Genomic DNA, 18,247 nt, shown 5'->3' on the forward strand with positions numbered 1-18,247 from the left:
TTAGGGCCCTTTCCTTGAAAGCCATGCTTAGGAAATGCTAAAAAGAGGATTCAACATGCATATACCACCTGATCCCAGAAGCTGAAGATAATTTTTTGCTAAGCCCAGGGGCAATATTTGTCTCTGTTTTGACTGCTTCACATCTCGTACACACACTGATTTGGTAATGAGCTTTTTTGGGGGGGGGGGGCAGTAATTACATCTCACCATGCCATCTCCTTCCTGCCACTCCACGGCTCGGAGGTTTGTCCTGGACAAGCCGGTGGGAGCAGGTCCCTCCGCACCAGCACAGCCCCTGGGCAGCACCATCCAGCTGGTGTGAACCTCCAAGCAGATTTGTTTTAACTGGAGCGGCTTGTATTAGGGGATTAGATATGTAAAAATATGTACTCAAATTCTGCATGTCACTCCGAGCGGGCAGGTAATCGGCGTGGTCCATTTTTCTGAGGCTGAGGCACACAACTTCCTGGGAAAAAGGGCAACAAGGGGAGGAGGAATGGCAGAGCCCTCTCCTGCCTGCTCTGTCTTGTCTTTTCTGCTCCTCAGTGTTACAGAGTAAAGTGAACAGGAGGTGCCCGCAGCGCAAACGGAGCGTTCCAGCAGGTGATCTCCCAAACACAGACGGTGAAAGCCCTGCAGACCTGCTAACGAAGCTGCTGATGGCTTATGTTGAGACCCTGGCAATCATAGCCCACGGTGAGGACTAGAGCTGTGGTTTTACTGGTGTCCTTGTCCAGGGCTGTGGATGGTGGGCCAGTCAGAGATGGGGTGGAAAGAAGCCTCAGGTCTGTGCTGGAAGGGACAGACCCAGGGACAGTCCCAGGACGGGGCTGGGATTTGGGACCATTTTGTGGGTTGGGGCTGGCCCAGTCCCACTGCTGGGGGCTGGGAGACGGTCCCTCTCCGGGCCGAGGTTGGGGCACCCAATGGCCTCTGGCTAAGCATAAGGATTTGGTTGGTGGTGGTCCTTGGCCAGAACCAGACATAGAGCCCTGAGGCTGACGGTTGGGGTTAGGCGAGGACTAACTGATAGACCTGCTTCAGGTTTAGGGTGGGCTCTGAGGGTTTTGGCTATTCCTGACCTCTGTGTCAGGAACATTTGGAGAACTACAGTAGGACAGACAGGCAGGTGCTTGAGCTCTTAGTCTCCACTCCTTTCCAGATCTGGGCAGAGACCTGTTTTCTGACTTAACACTCCTCTGCTGTTGGCAGACACAGCTAAACCCTGGTGGAACAGTTGGCTCAGCCCTCTGTACAGCTGGTCCACCTAGGGCAGAGACACTCGGCAGAGCTCTATGTCTCTCCGTGAGCTCAAATGGCCAAAGTCTGTGCTATGGATTAAAAATTCCCAACCTTGCCAACGGTCTGTGTGGGGTCAATTTGACGCCACATGCCAGAGGTTTCAGGGGATTTTTTTCCCCTCTTTTTCCTTTAAAAAAACCCTTCAGAAATTTTGGGGCTGTTTGTTTTGCCTCCATAATTCCTTGCATTAAAAGAGTGCTACAACTGAAAAGCTGAGCACTGAAAAGTTAAGACACCAGAAAGACAGACTTGAACTTCGCTTTCAAGTGCATACACCTCCCCGTAGAGTTTTTGATCGTATTACTGCAGACTGTCTTCTGCAGGACCCATGACTCACTGGGCACCTAGTGGGGTTTGAAAGTACTTGCTTGGCATTGTCCCCATCAGACCCTCTGTGCCTCACGAGCAGCGATGTGCCCTTGTTTGGTTAGAGACTGGTCTTGTCTCCGTACAGCCAATACCCCTCCAGCCCTCACAGGAATACACTGATCCTCCCCAAGCAAGCAACAGACGACAGCTGAGAATGAGGATACAGCTTTCATTACAGAACCAGCATTATTTTTTAAATGACTAATAAATGCAAAAACATCTTGCAGTCTCCTGGGCCAGATCTTTATATAACCCAGTGATCCTTCAGCAGGGCTTTCTCGTCCGGATACCGTTCCTCCCCTAACCACCAGTTTGCTGCTGCCGCTGCTACTGAAACGCAACCCCAAAAGGCAGCATCTGAACCGAGTTCCTTGTTACTCCAAGGCTCGTCACTACAGCACAAAGGCTGAGGCTCTAGAGCGAGCCGACAAAAGCGATTTTGTATTTTCTGTTCCTCACCCTGCCCTCCTCCATTTACAACCTCCTTCTTTGTAACTGGGAATGTCACTATGGACACCTGGGCTACTGCGTTTAGCCTGGGATCCCTGGCAGCACTAAGAGGGATTGACCCGAGCCTTTCTTCCACATGGTCTGTATTACATGGGCTGGTTTGCCCCTTACCTGAAGACCATTTTCCAATCTAAAACCTAGTTATGCTCCCCATCCCTTCGGGCAAGAAGGCTGGACTCTCAGTTTCACCTTAACACGATGAAGAAATCTGTGTCAGGGCAAGAAACTGAGCCCACACCGAAGGCAAACATCCTGCTTAGCAGACAACTCCCTCCCCGTGATCTGTTGGCCACAGAGCTTGCTGTGCAGCGCTATCAGGCCACGTTACTGCACGTCTCCTTAATTTTCTAAGAGAACCTTCAAAAACCTCCTTACCAGATAATGTAATCATTGTAACGGGATGTGGCTGGATGAACCAGCTGCAGCCCAACGTGGGCTGTCGCAGTGGGATTTACAGAGTGCGGTGATGTGCTGGAGAACAGCGTGGCCAGGGATGATACAGGACGGGGTCTGTGCTATAGAAACTGCAATGACATTTCATTAAACTCAGCAAGAGGCATCCTAGTTACTCAGGAAGCAATTTGGCTGAGTTCTAGTCGTTGCTGATCTGTCCATGGGCTGAGTGAGCTTGTAGCTATTTAAGGTTTGCCATTTTGACCTGTATCACTTCATAGAGAGATCCGATTGCTCCCTTTGCAGCTCACTCCTCCTATGTGCTCAGAACAGACATTTATGCACGTTACACATGAGCGAACAGGTCAGAACCCATTATTTATTTGCTGCATTTCACGTCTTTCTCCAAGATGTTTGTCTGAGAACTGTTTATGATCTCCATTCACAGATTCAATGTTTGAAATAATGACCTAAAACAGCCCAGAAAATATGACTTGCTGCGGATACATTCCTGAGACGTTAATCACAATTCTCAATATTCAAGACTTGAGCTGGCCACGGTTTCTGTGGTATTATCCTGCTCCTGATGGGACATGCTGAGTTCTTAGAATCAGATTTTCAGGGTGAATAGTCAGTTACAAATTCAAGAGGTGGGTGTAACATGAACTCTCTAATTTTCACCTCAAAGCGGCTGTTTATCTGAATCTTCCTGCTTGGAAACTCTATCCCAAGCGTATTCACCCGAAACACCCACAGTGGCAATACTTGCAGAGTAACCACATCCCAGACACTCCAGCTGAGGCAAATATAGCAGAGAAATACTTAAAGCTGATACAGAAGCAGTTGCCTTTCAGGGCAGTTCACATCCCCTAAGCAACTGAAACAAGACCATAACACGACAATGGCCTTTATCCTCTCTGCTTGTAGGAAACACACAGAATTTATTCATCATAAACATGGGGCCTAGAAATGATTTAAAAATGAAACTTTAATTCCATCACCAACATGGCTGCTCCTGCCAAAGCTTCAGCCTGAGGTTTGTCTGCCAAAGATCAGCTCCTCTCACCGATGAAATCCGCCAGTCCGCCTTGGCAAGAAGGGCGCAGCCAAAGGCATGACTTTGAACGAAGGCTTTATTAGTCGGTCTTTCTATTTCAGCCTCTTGTCCCTATACTCCAGCAGCCGAATTCATAAAACACCCTATAAGGAAGGGAAAGACAAGGAGAAATCCCCACGAAATGAAGCATTATCTGATCTCTCCTGAGGGACCACAGCTTTCCCAATCGGGCTCCCAGCGTTACAGTCCGCTGAACTTACAGATAAGGAATGTGTTGTCTCTTTTAAAATGTAAGTGCTGGCTCAGGCCCTTTGGGCAGCTGTGAAAGAGCCTGGCCAGCCCTCGTAAACACACATCTTCCAGGATCGTGGGTTTAGCCAGGTAGGTACTTGCAGAGTGTGGGGTGGAGATCAGGAAGGACCACGTGGCAGAAATCGCAAGCAGAGGCAGAAAGAGAAAAGCACAGCGCCCGCAGGTGTACATGAAGCCCGTCTGGATCTATATTCACCCTGTTTTATAACAGATAGACTTGAACTCACAGGTATTTTAACCATAAGTTTATTAAGTTCCATGTGATTTGGGGGAAATGAAATTTCAGAATTTTAACTCACCCTCAATTGTTGGCATGGCCTTACCACTTGACCTATGGCTTTTGGAACTACATTTACACCTAAGCTTTTAAAAACATATATTGCCTCTGGGTACCTAAACAACACGGTTGAGGGCTGCCTTTAGAGAAGCTAAACACCAGTCACTCCTACTGACTTTAGACTGAAAGGCCGGAATAAAATAGACTTTTTGTAGGTACTTAGTCTGCCAAAGACTGGACTGACAATGAGTGGACAATTCTGAAGATTTAAGTTTTCATGCTGTGCCTCAGTTTCCCCAGCTGTAAAAGCATGGTGAGGCATAAAGAATGTAAAGTTCCATTAAGGCCTGAGACCTGCACCCAAGAAACTCTGTTTGATGCAGGTATGAATTATTTTCAATCACATGCATTTATCTTCTGTAGGTGTTTGGTTTAACATTTCATTGATCTGTTTCAGAGACCATGCAAGTCCATGTATTTCAGGAAGGTGACAGATAAAGCATAGACCTGCATCAAGTCTCAAATATACATTGCCAATCTGGGCATCTAACACCAGCAAGTCTACAGATCTAACTGTATAGATTGAGAGGGGAAATGATTGCTGAGCTGCTATAGTCTCTTATCGCTGCCTGATCAGAAGTGGAAATGGACCGAGGAAAGTTTCTTCTTCCTGCTTTATGGGTGAAATTCATCCCAGAGCAGCAGATCGCAATTGACGGTGTTACACCAGGACCTCCGTGAGCCCTAAAACTGGTTTCCGAAGGTGCGGCACTGCTGCCTTGGAGTCCTTGCACGCATATATTTTTAGACCACCAAGGTTTTCAGGAGGATGGTGGGGAAAATGAGATCACCAGAAGGGCCAGCGCCGTCACCGTCTCCCACCAGTGCTGCGCTATTCTGATTTCAGCCCAAGCAGCAGCCTCTGAAACCAAACCCTGCTGGCAAAGAGTCCCCCCCACCCACCCCAGTTACCCCAGTTAACTCCAGTGCAGCCGGCTGTGACTCACAAGACTGGTGTGAAGCATTGCTTGGGGCTGTCATCACGGGGGCTGCAGAGGTGGAACGGAGAGCAGCCCTCGGCCTGGGCAGTGTGTCCGCACGGCGAAACAAAGCCACAGCACAGCCCGTGTTCCCTTTAATCTAAGTAATGCAAGTAGTGATGAAATCAGCTTTGCCTCTGCAGGGAGCAACAAGTTGAGCAGGTATCGTAGGTCCCAGGGAAGCATGTCTTTAGGTAGCTGGACACTAACGAAGACTACTCGCTATCAGCAGTTTGACTGTTGCCTTGACAACATTAAAGCTAGTTCAGATGTGTGGGTGGGGGAAGGAAGACTGCTTGGAGTGTGGGACATAGTCTGCTCCCAACACGGAATAGGTCCCAAAAAATGCAAAGCCTTGGGACATGAGTCATGTCCTTGAACTCCCCTGTTCCCTCCCGTGGAACGGCTTTGCCACAGGTATGGTCTCAGGTTGTGACAGGGGTGAAAACCACCAAGGGGCATGTGAAGTGGATGTGCCGTGGACTCTCGTGGATGACCCTGGTGGTTTTTGATGCCTGAGGACAGGAGCTGATGAACCAGGTCCTCCCTTTCAGGTTCCTCTGAACGCCTTTCACAGCTGTGCCTGCATTTCTGCTATTTTGTGCACTGCTGTAACCTTTCACAGCAGAAAGGAGTGTGGGGGTTTATGCCCATACTGCATCAGAGGGTTTATGCCCACACTGCACAGGAGGCATCTGCACGGGAGTTGCCTTACCCCAGGGAGCGAGTGAGAAGCTCCGTGGTTGCCCTGACTTACAGCTACTTCAGGGGTTTCTCTGGGAACCACAGAAAACCACCAACATCCTCACTACTCCTGAAATCCCACTGGCACCCCCCATCCAAGAACTGCCCTCATCAGAATTGGGCCTTAGGGTCTTGTGGTGTTCAGGAGCAAAAGATGGAAGAAATACCCTCCTTCTCAGCCATAGGCAGGTTGCCAGTGGCCCAGCACTGGACAGTGAGGAAGGCTGAAGAGAAAGTGGGAATATTCTCCCTATGTCTCCTCAGTTCAGCTCTCACTTTCTGGGCCCTCTTAGGAACTACCACCCAGGTTTGGGATGTTGACTTGCCTGTTCCTTCTGCTGCAGGTTCCTATAGAACTGGAAGGTATTGTTGGTGTGAACAGGACAGCACCGCAGGAAATTCCAGGCTTCCTCAATCTGCTTTCTCAGCAATGTGGGAAGCACTGTTCCCCTTCTCCTTTCCTTCTAGTTTTACCTTCTGCCTAAAAGAGAAGCCAAGATGTCTGATGGTTATAAGGAAGAACGTGTGGATGATGCTGACCCCGTGCAGTTCCTGGGTCCTCCTGAGAAAGAGAAAACCGAGGCCATGAACAAGCCCTATGACATCAAGACATCCTGCTGGGTGAAGGATGGGAAAGGGGGGTTCCTTGCTGGGGAGATCCAGTCTGAAAAGGATGACAAAGCCATGGTGAAGATAGTAATCACCCAGCTAAGCTCTACTTTATGGGTTCAACAGGAAAGCTGTAGCCTGCTGCCCCCAGAGGAAGTGCAATGACGTCTGGGTCCAGACCTGTTTTGCTCTGTGGGTCAGCCAATTTGTGGGACACCTTTCCTGAGGCCACCGGCCAGGGGCAGTGGCTGCTAGAACCAGACTTGGAGTGGAAACATGTCCAAGAGAGTGTCTTCCCACATGGTCCACAGAGACCCATCTGGGATAACGTCACCTACTTCCTCTTCCCCAACGCTGCAGACCATCACAGTGAAGAATGTCCAGCGGATAGATGGAATGGTGGATGATGAACCCACCTGAATTCAACCAGATCGATGACATGGCAAACGTGACCTTCCTGAATGAGGCCAGCGTCCTGGACAACCTATGTCAGCACTACACCCAAATGAGGATCTATGATTTGAAAGGGCAGAGGGGAATGGCAAAGCAGTGTGGGGTAATGGCAGGACAGGAACCCATCCCAACTCAGAGGGCCAGCCTGTGCTGTTGAAAATTGTGTGTGTGTGTGACTTAAATCTTCCAATGTCAGCTCATACCCAAGCCCCTTTTCCCTGCCTGTCTTCTGTCACTTGTTAAAAGCAAATGGCAAAGCACCAGGACATTTGAGTTCTCTGCTTTGCTCTGCCCTGTCTTCAAATTAATTCCCTGTCTTTCTTTTTTCCCATTCATAAAACAGGGGGTGATACTGATCTGTGGCTGCAATGAATCTACCCTCACACAGAGCTCTGGGGGCTTGCAGGTGGTCTGGAAACTGAAATAAATAGCAGTGGGAGGAATAATCACAGTGTTTGCAGAGAGCATGGAGATTCTTGAGAAAACAGTGCTGTAGAGCAGCCTCAGGGATCCTCGGCCAGGTGGGATTTCCCAGCACTTTATTTCCTGCCACCTGCAAAACCAAAACACAGTAAAAAGTGTTTTATCTGGGTAAAACATTGTGAAGAGCACGTTATCCAAATAATAAAAGAGACGTAAGCATCAATAATCAGGGAGGGAGACCTGGTCTTTTTTCTCATGATAGCAATGAAGTATGTTGTTTGGTAGCAAACAAAAAGAAGCCCCCATGCTACTGGCTGCTTCACCATGCAGAGGCATTGCAGCTTGTAAGGCTGAGAGCAGTGGTTTCTCTTTTCCCCTTCTCTCTTCTCTTCTCTTCTCTTCTCTTCTCTTCTCTTCTCTTCTCTTCTCTTCTCTTCTCTTCTCTTCTCTTCTCTCTTCTTTTTTCTTTTTCTTTTCCTTTTCTTTTTCTTTTTTTTACTTTTTCTTCTTCTTCTTCTTTTTCTTCTTCTTCTTTTTCTTTTTTTTTTTACTTTTTCTTCTTCTTCTTCTTTTTCTTCTTCTTCTTTTTCTTCTTCTTCTTTTTCTTCTTTTTCTTTTTCCTCTCCCCTCTGACTCTGCTCTGGGGGTCGATAAAACAATTCGGAATTTAAAGACATACATAGCAGCTACATTTGGTCTTGCAGCAAAAATCCTGTTATTCTAGCCTTGTGGGATTCCTTCGGTGGCTTCCTATTTCTCCTTCCAGCTTCCTCACCACCAGAGCTCTGAATTGTCAGGTCCCAGCTTGTACCTCTGCGCCTGTTTCCTCCTCCACAAGTTCTCCCTGCGAGGCTGTCCCTACCCTACACGCATTCCTAGCCTGTCTTATGCTGCCCTCTATCCTTGGAATAACCTTCCTCTTCCTACAAGCAATAAACCTCTTTCCTAGCTTTCTGCCTGCAGAGCCCAGCGTTGCCCTACCATTCCCCCGTGGGTCTCAATCCTGGCACGTTCCCAAAAGTCTTTTCTGGAAGGCTGAAGTACTAAGCACTGAAAACTGCACTACACTTTGCATTTAGTGTTCCTTCTTGGAACTCAGGAGATTAGCCAGACTCCTGCCTGCTCCAAATCCACAAGGCTGGACCTCTGTGGAGAGCCTTTGGTAGGGCTGAACCTGAAAAGGAACTACTGCTCGCAGCAGTAATTCAGCTTTCTGTGGGAGCTGACTGACAGAAAACGTATTTACTGGGTTGCTTTGGATGGTGAGGAGTAGTTGTGCTCAAAGCCTAAATCTTTAGTGTTGAGCATCCTGCCGATGCTGACTTTTATCTTCTTTTTGTAGAAATCCCTGGAAGATCAAATCATCCAGGTGAATCCTGTTCTGGAGACCCTTGATAATGCTAAAACTACGAGGAAGAACAATTCCTCCCATTTTGTAAGTACCAGCCCTTCACTGATAGGTCACTGGTAGGTCATACAAAGATGTCCCCTCAGAAGAAATAAAAATAAAAATTATTTAAAAATGCCTCCTCAAGCATTACAGTTAGTTTATATTTACTAACATTTCACATGAAGCATTATTGGTTCCCATTTTCTTGAACCAAGTTTGTCGGTCGATTTTGTTTTGACTTCATATTTTTATATGTCAAAAGAAAAAAATAGTTTTGATCAACCCCAAATCAATGCCCTTTCAACTGTTTACTTCTGCAAAGATTCAAAATGCTTTCATTTTTGGAAGATCATTTTTAATTTTGAAATTGTCAGTGAAAATGTAAAATGTTGGGGTTTTCAACTGAAGTCTCATTCCTCTCTTTCTGTGTGCTACATGCTTCTGCCATATGCTGCAGAGAAAGGAGGATTTCTTTAAGCTCTAATACAGAATCCAAGAAGAAAGAGGTTTTTTATAGATCTGATCTTTGAAAAGATTAAATTTCCTCTCACTGACTTGCAAATTTGCCCCTACAGGCAATGCTGTCTGTCCCTGATGAACGCTCAGAACCTCCCAGCCACTTTCTGTTTTCCTACAGATATTGCAGTCTTGATTAACAGACTCATTTTTTATTTTCTCATCTAGGGCAAATTTATCTGAATTCACTTTGGTAGCACAGGCGAGCTGGCTTGGGCTAACACTGAGAGTTGTAAGTAAGCACATAATTCTTTATATTAATTTTGCTTTGGATTTTTTCTTGTGTTGAATGGAACCTGTTCCGATTACATCAGACACGTGCAAATCTGAAATGAATTCTGTTAACTTGTGGGATCTGCACTGCTGTAAATGAAACCAAAATCTGCCCCTACTTCCACAGTGAAGTTACGTGCTTTAGATGATGACAAATTTATTTCTTCCTTCTTTAGTTGCCTATGAGACTCTGTGAGCACATGAATGGCACAATGCCTCCCCCAAAAGCTGTACACTTTTCATTCTACAATTATATTGGAACCATTACTCACATTCATCAGTACAACACTATAATTGTCTTGCAACCAAGACCCTAAAAATAGCTATCCAGGGAAGGTGCATTGTTCTTTGTTTGCACACGTGCATCCAAGACTAAATTGAGAACCACAAATCCCAGCTCTCAAGGTAAAAAGACCCCACCATGTTTCCTGACTAAAGCCCTTTAGCATGCAGAAAAAGGAGAGAGGAAACATATGGACCGGTTATTCATTAATGTGGGATTGTCTGCATCCCTCCTACTTTCAACTCATCCCAGATTTGCATCACACCCAGAGACCATATGTTGGATTTGCCTCTCCGGACAGTGGGCCAAGGCAAGTTTCAGGTTGTTTACTGGCAGGTTGCAGCTTCTTCCAGCCTGGCCTGGAGAGCACGGGCATGGACAGACCTTCACTGTGCAAGCAGCAGCACTGGCACAAGGTCCTTCTGTACCCTCGCTGGAGCTCTGCTGGCAGACGGGATTGTATGAGTGCTCCCTGAAGTCACCTGGACTAACTAAAATTGACAATAAAGGTGGTTTGAGTCAACCCAAATTTGTCTGAAGAACTCACATGATGCCATTCACCAGCAGAGCTATATGGACAGAAGACTTCAGCCGAGAGGCAAGGATGAAAAATGCCCAGTAGGGACGGCCAGCAAGGTCTGGTGATTTGGTACAGCTGAATGAATTGATACAGTGAGGTCTACAGGAGGATATTTTTTGTGGAGGCCAGAAGCCAAACTAAGCATGTTAGTGCCTGACAGGAGGTATGGACAGAGTGATTACAGGGTACAAAACATCTTTTCCAGAGCTCTTCTCAGAAAGAAGGGGCAGTAGAAGGACATGTTTCACGGGTCAATCTTACAAACCATGCACTGACAATTCAGAGGATGCTTAGAAGTGGGATGAGTTAGTCTGGAGATCTGTTCCTGAACCCATAACTGGACAAGTGATGGCATCTTTGACTCCAGCTGCCAAAATAGCTGTACTAAAACTTGGGCCAGTGGGAATGTTGTGAAGCTTAAAAGCATGCTTTGGGAGCATCACTGAAGGACACTATGGTTCTTGCTGCACTCACAGGACTTCCAAGGGACATTGGAGAAATGCTGGTTTCACTGATATCAAAAGCAAAATTCTCACTGACATTCACAGGGCCATGATTTTTCAATCTCTGGCTGCCACCTGCACCTGGATGTGTTTCCCTCTGTGTTTCAGGTCTAGAGAAGTCACCTGTCATTTCCCAGGAACAGCTGAGAGAGATTATCATATCTTCCACCAGCTTCTCTCCAAGAAGAAACTTGGAACTTACTGGTATGGCACTTTCTGTGTGTTATTCACTCCCTTTAATGCACACATCCCTGCTCAATCCTCTGTTTCTAGAATAAGAAACCTACTCACCAGAACTGTACTTGGCTAAAGATTGAAATAGGTTCTCTGCAGTGGGGGTTCGTTACTAATTATCCAGGAAGAAGAGGATTGCAAGTGACTTTTCCTTAGGCAGGCCAGAGTGAGAAAAGAAAGCTGTCTTCTCTTATCTTGATCAATGTATGGTGAGGTCCTGCTTGATCTGGCAGGGCTGCCACTAAGGTAAAAATGATCATTTTCAAACTGAAGTGTTGAGCTGCTTCATGTCAATTGCTTACGTATCCCCAGGACAGGAAAGACAGCCAGGACAAGTTTTTCAATGCTGTTGAAAAGGTTTGGGCGTTCAATCCCACTTACTTTGACGTGGCTGCTATGTCAAAATCTCCTAGGTAGCCTAAGCAACTCATCCCACAAAAGGCTTTTTTCTTAAGTGATACACTCAAAACGTGCTCAGGAATTGAAACCTAGAAGAATCCTCAGTCTCCAGTCCTAAAGCTCACGTTATGCCTTGATTGTAGTGATGGCAATTGGTGTAATCACCTCTTGGTCTGTCTCTTGCTGCAGAAACTGCTGCTTCTGCCCAAGCCTAATCATTACCACCGGGTGCATCAAGGTGTGATCACAGCAGACAACACGGATGATGGGGAAGAGCCACTTCTCACTAACGTGAGTCCGGAGAAACATCAGTGAAACTGAAAATACAGCAAACAGCACGCTGCCCCCCCAGCCTAAATTCCCCTAGGAATAAAATTCAGCTTCTTCAACCTAGGGATAAATAAGCTACTGAAAGAGCAGCTAGGGATAGCCTAAAGATTTGTTCAATTGTCTGTGAGCTGAAACCTGAATGTAAAAGATCTGCTCCAGAGCAAATGAGCTTGACGTAGGAGTTTCTGGTTAACATTCAAAGGCCTGGGGTTTGCAGGACTTCAAACGAGCTAGTTATAGGGTTTGTTTGAAGCCTGAAAACTGACAGATCTGAATGCTGTGGCAGAGACCATGGGTTAAAACCTGCTCATCTCATGCATATATATGTAATCTCAAGGAGCAGCTTTTGTAAGAGGAAGACTTGACCCTTTGTCTAGTTTTTACACACATTTTCCATTTTAATATCATTTTGAAGAGTATCTGTTACTGAAAAGAGCTTATTGGGAATATCTGCTGGCTCCTGAGACTATTATTATAAGCAGGACTTGAGCTACAGAGAGATCAAACAGTCTCCAGCTGCTGAACTTACAGTGCCCTTTCTAGCAGCCGTTGGTATTTTACAGCTTCCAGGATTTGTACATTGCAAACAAGCCTTTTGTACAAAGCAGATATGATTTTCATAGCCACTAAGACAGGCAGTCCCAAATCATGGCTCACGAGTAACACAATGCAAGATTCTCTGGCATGCTCAGAGTTGTGCGCTCTCCCTTCTCTGGGCATGCTGTGAGAGCAAAGCACAATGTTCCCAGCAGAGCTACGCTTCCTCCCTATCTGTGCTAGCTGAGATGTGGGATAATTGCTATAAGGGGATGTTGCTGCTCATGTCCTGCTGATTTTAAAAAGCATGGTGAAGAGTGGAATGAACTGATATCCCACGTGATACGTTGCATTTTGCTCATGGTATCAGAGACACTTAGAACAACTGCTGTCAAAGCACATGGTTCTTAGCTAGCATAAATCAGTATACGAAAGAAAAGCAGAGTCCTGGTTTACAGCAACATTAAGCTACTCTGTCCCATGCTAGTCTGAAGGAACCTGGCTGGTCAAATTTCAATGGGCTGGAAAATTATTTTAGATGTTTAGCACTATGGGCTGGCTTCCAGCTTATGGCACAGATTAAGAATTCCCTTGTGTGGGTCTGTGTCCCTCCTGCCAGGTGGCCTTTGATGTCCTGGGCTCCTGTCCAGAAGAGAGGATCTGTGTTTACAAGCTGACTAGGGGTATCGTGCACTTGGGCACTATGAAGTTCAAGCAGAAGCCAAGAGAGGAGCAGGCAGAGGTGGAGAACACAGAGGTAAGTTGACATCTTACGCTTGGTGACAGCAAACCAGGATAAAGCCAGCATGCTAAGAGCTCAGCCAGTTCGTTAAGATTGAAAAAGCCGCTAAAACCAGACTCCTGTTTCCAGGGAATATAAAGTGACCTTAAACAACACACTGATTTTTTTTTTTTTTTTTTAAATGAACAGATGTGCTATTGAGAGTCAGAGCTGGCATTCACAGCTGCCACAGGGCAGCAGGCCTAGCCAGATGGCTGAGCTGTCAGCTAAGGACTTGATCCTTCTTTGTTGAACAGCCCTGCTTTGCAGGTGTTTTTGAAGCCATGGTGGAGCAAACAGGCGAATACCTCCCAGAGCGTGTGGGAGCCCAGACACCTTGTTTGAGGTGTGTATTCTTGCCTCTGCTCCATCCAGCAAGCTCTGCTGAACAGCGTGTGTGTGAAGGGACAGAGCTGAGACCTGCTTCCCTTCTGTCCTTCCCAGGGAGTTCCCAGCAGGGCTGGAGAGCTTGCCTGCCCCTGAAAGCAGAGCCCGTAACCATTTTCCTGAGTACGCAGCAAGGGGATGGGGACAATGAGTGATTTTCTTCCTGTTATTCAGATTAACACGTTAATCTTCCCTCCAATAGTGGCTGACAAAGTTCCTCAGTTCATGAGTCTGAAGTCTGGAGAGCTCCAGAGGGGCCATCACCAGTCCCAGGGTGAAAACAGGGAACGAGCTGGAGCAGAAGGGAATCCTCTTAGCACTACAGTGCCAGAACTAGGGATTTGGCCAGCGTGCACATGTTCCCCAAGGCCACTGATGGCCATTGAAGGCTGCCATTGTAACAACCGTCTGGGCAAATCACCCAACTCCCTCAAACCCAAGGGAGGCAAAGGCAATGGGGAAGAAGCTCGCTTTGAGCACCGCGGTGCATTACATTGGCACAGTAAGGGCAGACCGGTGCTGTTTCTGCCATACCCCTGTCACTAACCCTGAATAAGCTGGAACATGTACTTACCGAGGTCAGACGTGAGGCCAAGACATAGAGGCCAAACCCTCTGCATGAATAGATCAAACTTCCATAGGTTTTAACATACAGCAACGCTGGGAAAAGTACTTTGCCGGTGCAAATTAATGTGTCTCTGTTGCCTTAAAGAAGTACTGCAGCCAGAGATTGGCTCTGCCACACAGAAATGTGCACCTCAGAAATCCCTTCCAGTAACAATTAATTGAAAACATGGATTGTGCAGATGTCTGTCCAGTGACGCAACAGTTGAACGTTTTAACGTAGAAAGAACAGCAAGGCTGTTTCATGACTCTTCAACATGTTGCCACTGGCCTTGATTAAAAATATAATCCTTATAGATATTCTGAAAAGGAACAAAACCCCCCAAACTCAAGCCAAGGCTTGTTTCTAGTAACACAAAGTTCTAGGAAAGCTACCCAAAAGAGACATCAGCCAAAGGATTAAATTCATTTTTGCTTCTGTTGCTTACGTGTTGCTGGAAGAGCCAGAGGCCTGCAGTTCACTGCAGCTCGTCTAGCCTTTCCTGGTGTATGTGACTTGCCTCTCTGCTTTGTTGTCAAGCAGCCATGCTAATGCTTAGCAGCGGGAACAGTATTTAAGCATATTATCAAACTCCACCAGTTATTCATATACTCCACTGCACAGACATACTGACAGAACATGATCAGAGCATGAATCACAGGCCTTTTGCTCTATCTTTTTTACACTCAGCAACTCTTTCCTTTCTTTGCTACCAAGCAGGTTTTTGAAAGTGACATTTGACTGTGCCAAAATATGTTCTGTTTGTGCTTGGTTATACCAATCTATAAGCCACGTTGTCCCCTCTGTCAGTGTATCAAAGTATGAGCCTAAAAGGTAAAAATATAATCTCTCTGCAACATCCTTTCCTTTGGCAGACCTGCAGGATCATTTATTCAGGGCAAATGATCTTTCCGTGGTAAGGGCTCCCCATGAGTCCCAAGACTCTAGGGAGTGCATTAATGCTATTTCCATGCCAACATTAAATCGCTTCCTTTCCCTAGACCCACAGAGGATTTGTCCCCCTCTCTCTGCAGGTTAACAATCAGAAATCTGCTTTCTCATGCACTGCTACTGGGCTGTTCTCTCGCTGTATCTGAACTGGTCATGTCTTTTCTCCCCTGCTCCTTTCCAGGTGTGACACCATATCACAGGCTGGCTACAGAAGAACAAGGATCCCCAGAATGAAGCAGTGGTGGGCTTGCTCCAGAAAACCAGCATGCCCCTGCTCTGGGTCCTCTTTAAAGAGGAGGAGGCTGCAGGTAGAGTGAACATTATGCGGTACAATCAATACTGTCAGCTCAATGTGTCGGCAAGCAAATGTCATCGGTTCTGGTGCCCAGTGCTTTCCCGTCGTTCTTTTGCGGAAAGGATTAAGCCTGTCATTGTAACACTCTCTTCATCCAGGTAACAGCCTGTGTCTGCCTCTGCATACTTCTCTTCCGTGCTGAAAGACAATCTAGCCCTGTCCTTGAAAATTCTGTCCCTCCAGCACGAGAGGCAGACAGTACACACTGAGTTCACTTTGCTCACTGAAGGCACTACCGAGCACTGCTGCAGAAACATGCTTGCGCAGATGGGAGTGTGAGCGCAGTCCCGGCTTAATGACAGGCTATATAATCCCCTCCTGGCAGTCAGTGGCCTTCTGCTGCCCAGACAAATGTCAGGTTTCTATCAACCAGAAAAACTTGCTGCCTACTAGGGTTGTCATCAGACCAGACCAGGACTCTGCAGTTGAAAGGTGAATGGGAAATAGTTTAGGAAAGTGCTTTTCAGATTTCAAGCTACCAAATAGACAGGGTCAAATCTTACTTCTACTTCCTCCGTGTGCAACTCCACCTCAGCCTATGCTAAACTGGTAAAGCAGCACCGGTGTACGAGAGAGGAGACTGATGTAGAGTGCAAAAAACTGCGTATGCCAACATACTGTGAATGCAGATTCTCTTCTTTTCCAAGGCCTATGTTCACTTCTGGTTTGAGAATTTCTTTAGAGTAGTAAACAATGAAAGAACAACCTCTAAACCAAAGCAGAATGCAGTTAAAATGATGTTTGGTTTTTTTTGTTAGTAGTTTATCCAGACAGCACTGAACTGCTCACTTAAGTCAGTTAAGACAGATTTGCATTGGAGGCTACAGTATACTACTTCAGTGTGACTCCTTTTCAAGATCATCTCTCACGTATTCTGTGCAATGATACTGATTTTAGCTGGTGGCAGCAAGAGGCAGGAAAGAGGGTCCTCTCTTGTGACTGCCTCCAACTTCTACAGGGTAAACAATCACCCATGCCTTTGTACTTAAACTGCCATCAATGCCTTTGTATTCCACCAGCAGCCTAGTCCCCCTAGTTTATGTTCAACCCTGGCCAAGGCTAGCTAATGCCGTTACCCTGATTTTACCAATGCAGAACTAAAAGAGAGAAGGGTAGCGTTCAGTTAACTGAAACTTTGGCGTCTAGTGGCATTGGTGTAATTTAAAATGCCCTTGGGTATCTGGGACATCCACAAAGGGCAAAAAGATACAACACAGGACTTAGAAGAGACCGGAGCGATGGCTGGTGATACATGAATGCATCTAAAATGTCATTATATTTAGGCAACTGAAAACCCTCCAAGAGGCTTGCAGGGTGACACGGGGAGGATATGGCAGAGCAGAGAATTACATCCCAGTCTCTTGAGATGCAGGCCAGCACCTGGAATATATCTTTCTGAGGCTGGTGTCATAGTACTTACTTACCTTAGCTGTCATGAGTGCTAGAAAAAGGACAAGAAAGGTCTACAGAAGCTTGTTAGTATTTTGCCTTGAAAGTCACAAATGAAGAGGGGAAATACATTATAGTGAAAGTCCTGTATTACTGTTTCTGTGGTATTCAAAGCTGAATGCCAGCTAATATGGTTATGGACGAGTTCAATCCAATCCTTTCAGACATCCTTGTTTGTTTTTATCATGTACCGTGCTGCCATTTCACCCACTCTTGATTGCTGAAAGCCATGCAGGAGTTTTCACAGAAGCCTGAATGAGATTACTGCGTGTTTCTTGTCCTCTCTAGCACGCTTCTGTCTCTAGGGGCTGGTCCACCCAGCAAATAAAAGCCAATTGCTGTTATCAGTTCATGGAGCTATTTCTCTAGGCTTGCTAGTGGAGAGCAGGTCTTTTCATTGTTAACTCTTTGTATGACGGTAATCCCTGAACGAACAGTTATATAACACTATAAGCCAGAATCATGAACAACATTTACCTGAAATTGTTTCAGATTCACACCATGCCCGAGGTTGTGTCCATACATGTAAGTTTGCTCCCCTAGGCCATGTAGGACCTGGCTCACTTCCTACTGTGTGAGGGGGTCCTTTTGTTTGGGTTTTTTCTCCCCAGCTGTGAAACACAAATGACTGTATAAACCAGAAAGTTTTAATTTTCTCTCTCCAGCCCTGGTAACTCCTGTTAGTTTTTTCAATCCATTCCTCTTTGTCTCATTCCAGGAGCAGCTGAACTAGCTGATGACCGCTTTGCACAGCACATCCCCGCATTTCATCCACTGCATTGTTCCAAATGAATTCAGTCTGGTAAAGCAATCCTCAGGCAAAGCCACACAGTGCCTTCAGCGCAAGCTGTGGCTGGCTTAACAGCAGATCTTTATTCAGGAATGAAAGAAGTTGGGTCATCACTTCACAGACTACCTTGTACCCCTTCAAGGGAATGTTAGTTTGAGAGACGCTTCCAAGCGCCAGGGCTAGAGACAGGATGTCTAATAAACCTCTCATTTCGTGAGAGAAGCACAAAGAATTAGGAAATACACGACCTGGAACTAGACAAATTGGCACCATTATTTATTAGGCTGCATTCCCTCCTGCAACCCCTTTTTTGTGGGATCAACCACAGAGTGAGTTGAAGAGGGGAAGAGCAACATAAGTTTTCACCTATGATCTATAATAAAGTGGAAGGGCAAG

At 46.3% G+C, this 18,247-nt stretch overlaps 1 pseudogene; it reads left to right on the top strand.

Annotated features, from left to right (window-relative positions):
• The first annotated feature begins 6,502 nt into the window (after window positions 1–6,502).
• Window positions 6,503–18,247, top strand: part of LOC104833716 — a 33,133-nt pseudogene continuing 21,388 nt past the window's right edge.

The sequence above is a fragment of the Haliaeetus leucocephalus genome, unplaced genomic scaffold (genome assembly GCF_000737465.1).
Source record: "Haliaeetus leucocephalus isolate CR32 unplaced genomic scaffold, Haliaeetus_leucocephalus-4.0 Scaffold295, whole genome shotgun sequence".
In the NCBI taxonomy this organism is placed as follows: Eukaryota; Metazoa; Chordata; class Aves; order Accipitriformes; family Accipitridae; genus Haliaeetus; species Haliaeetus leucocephalus.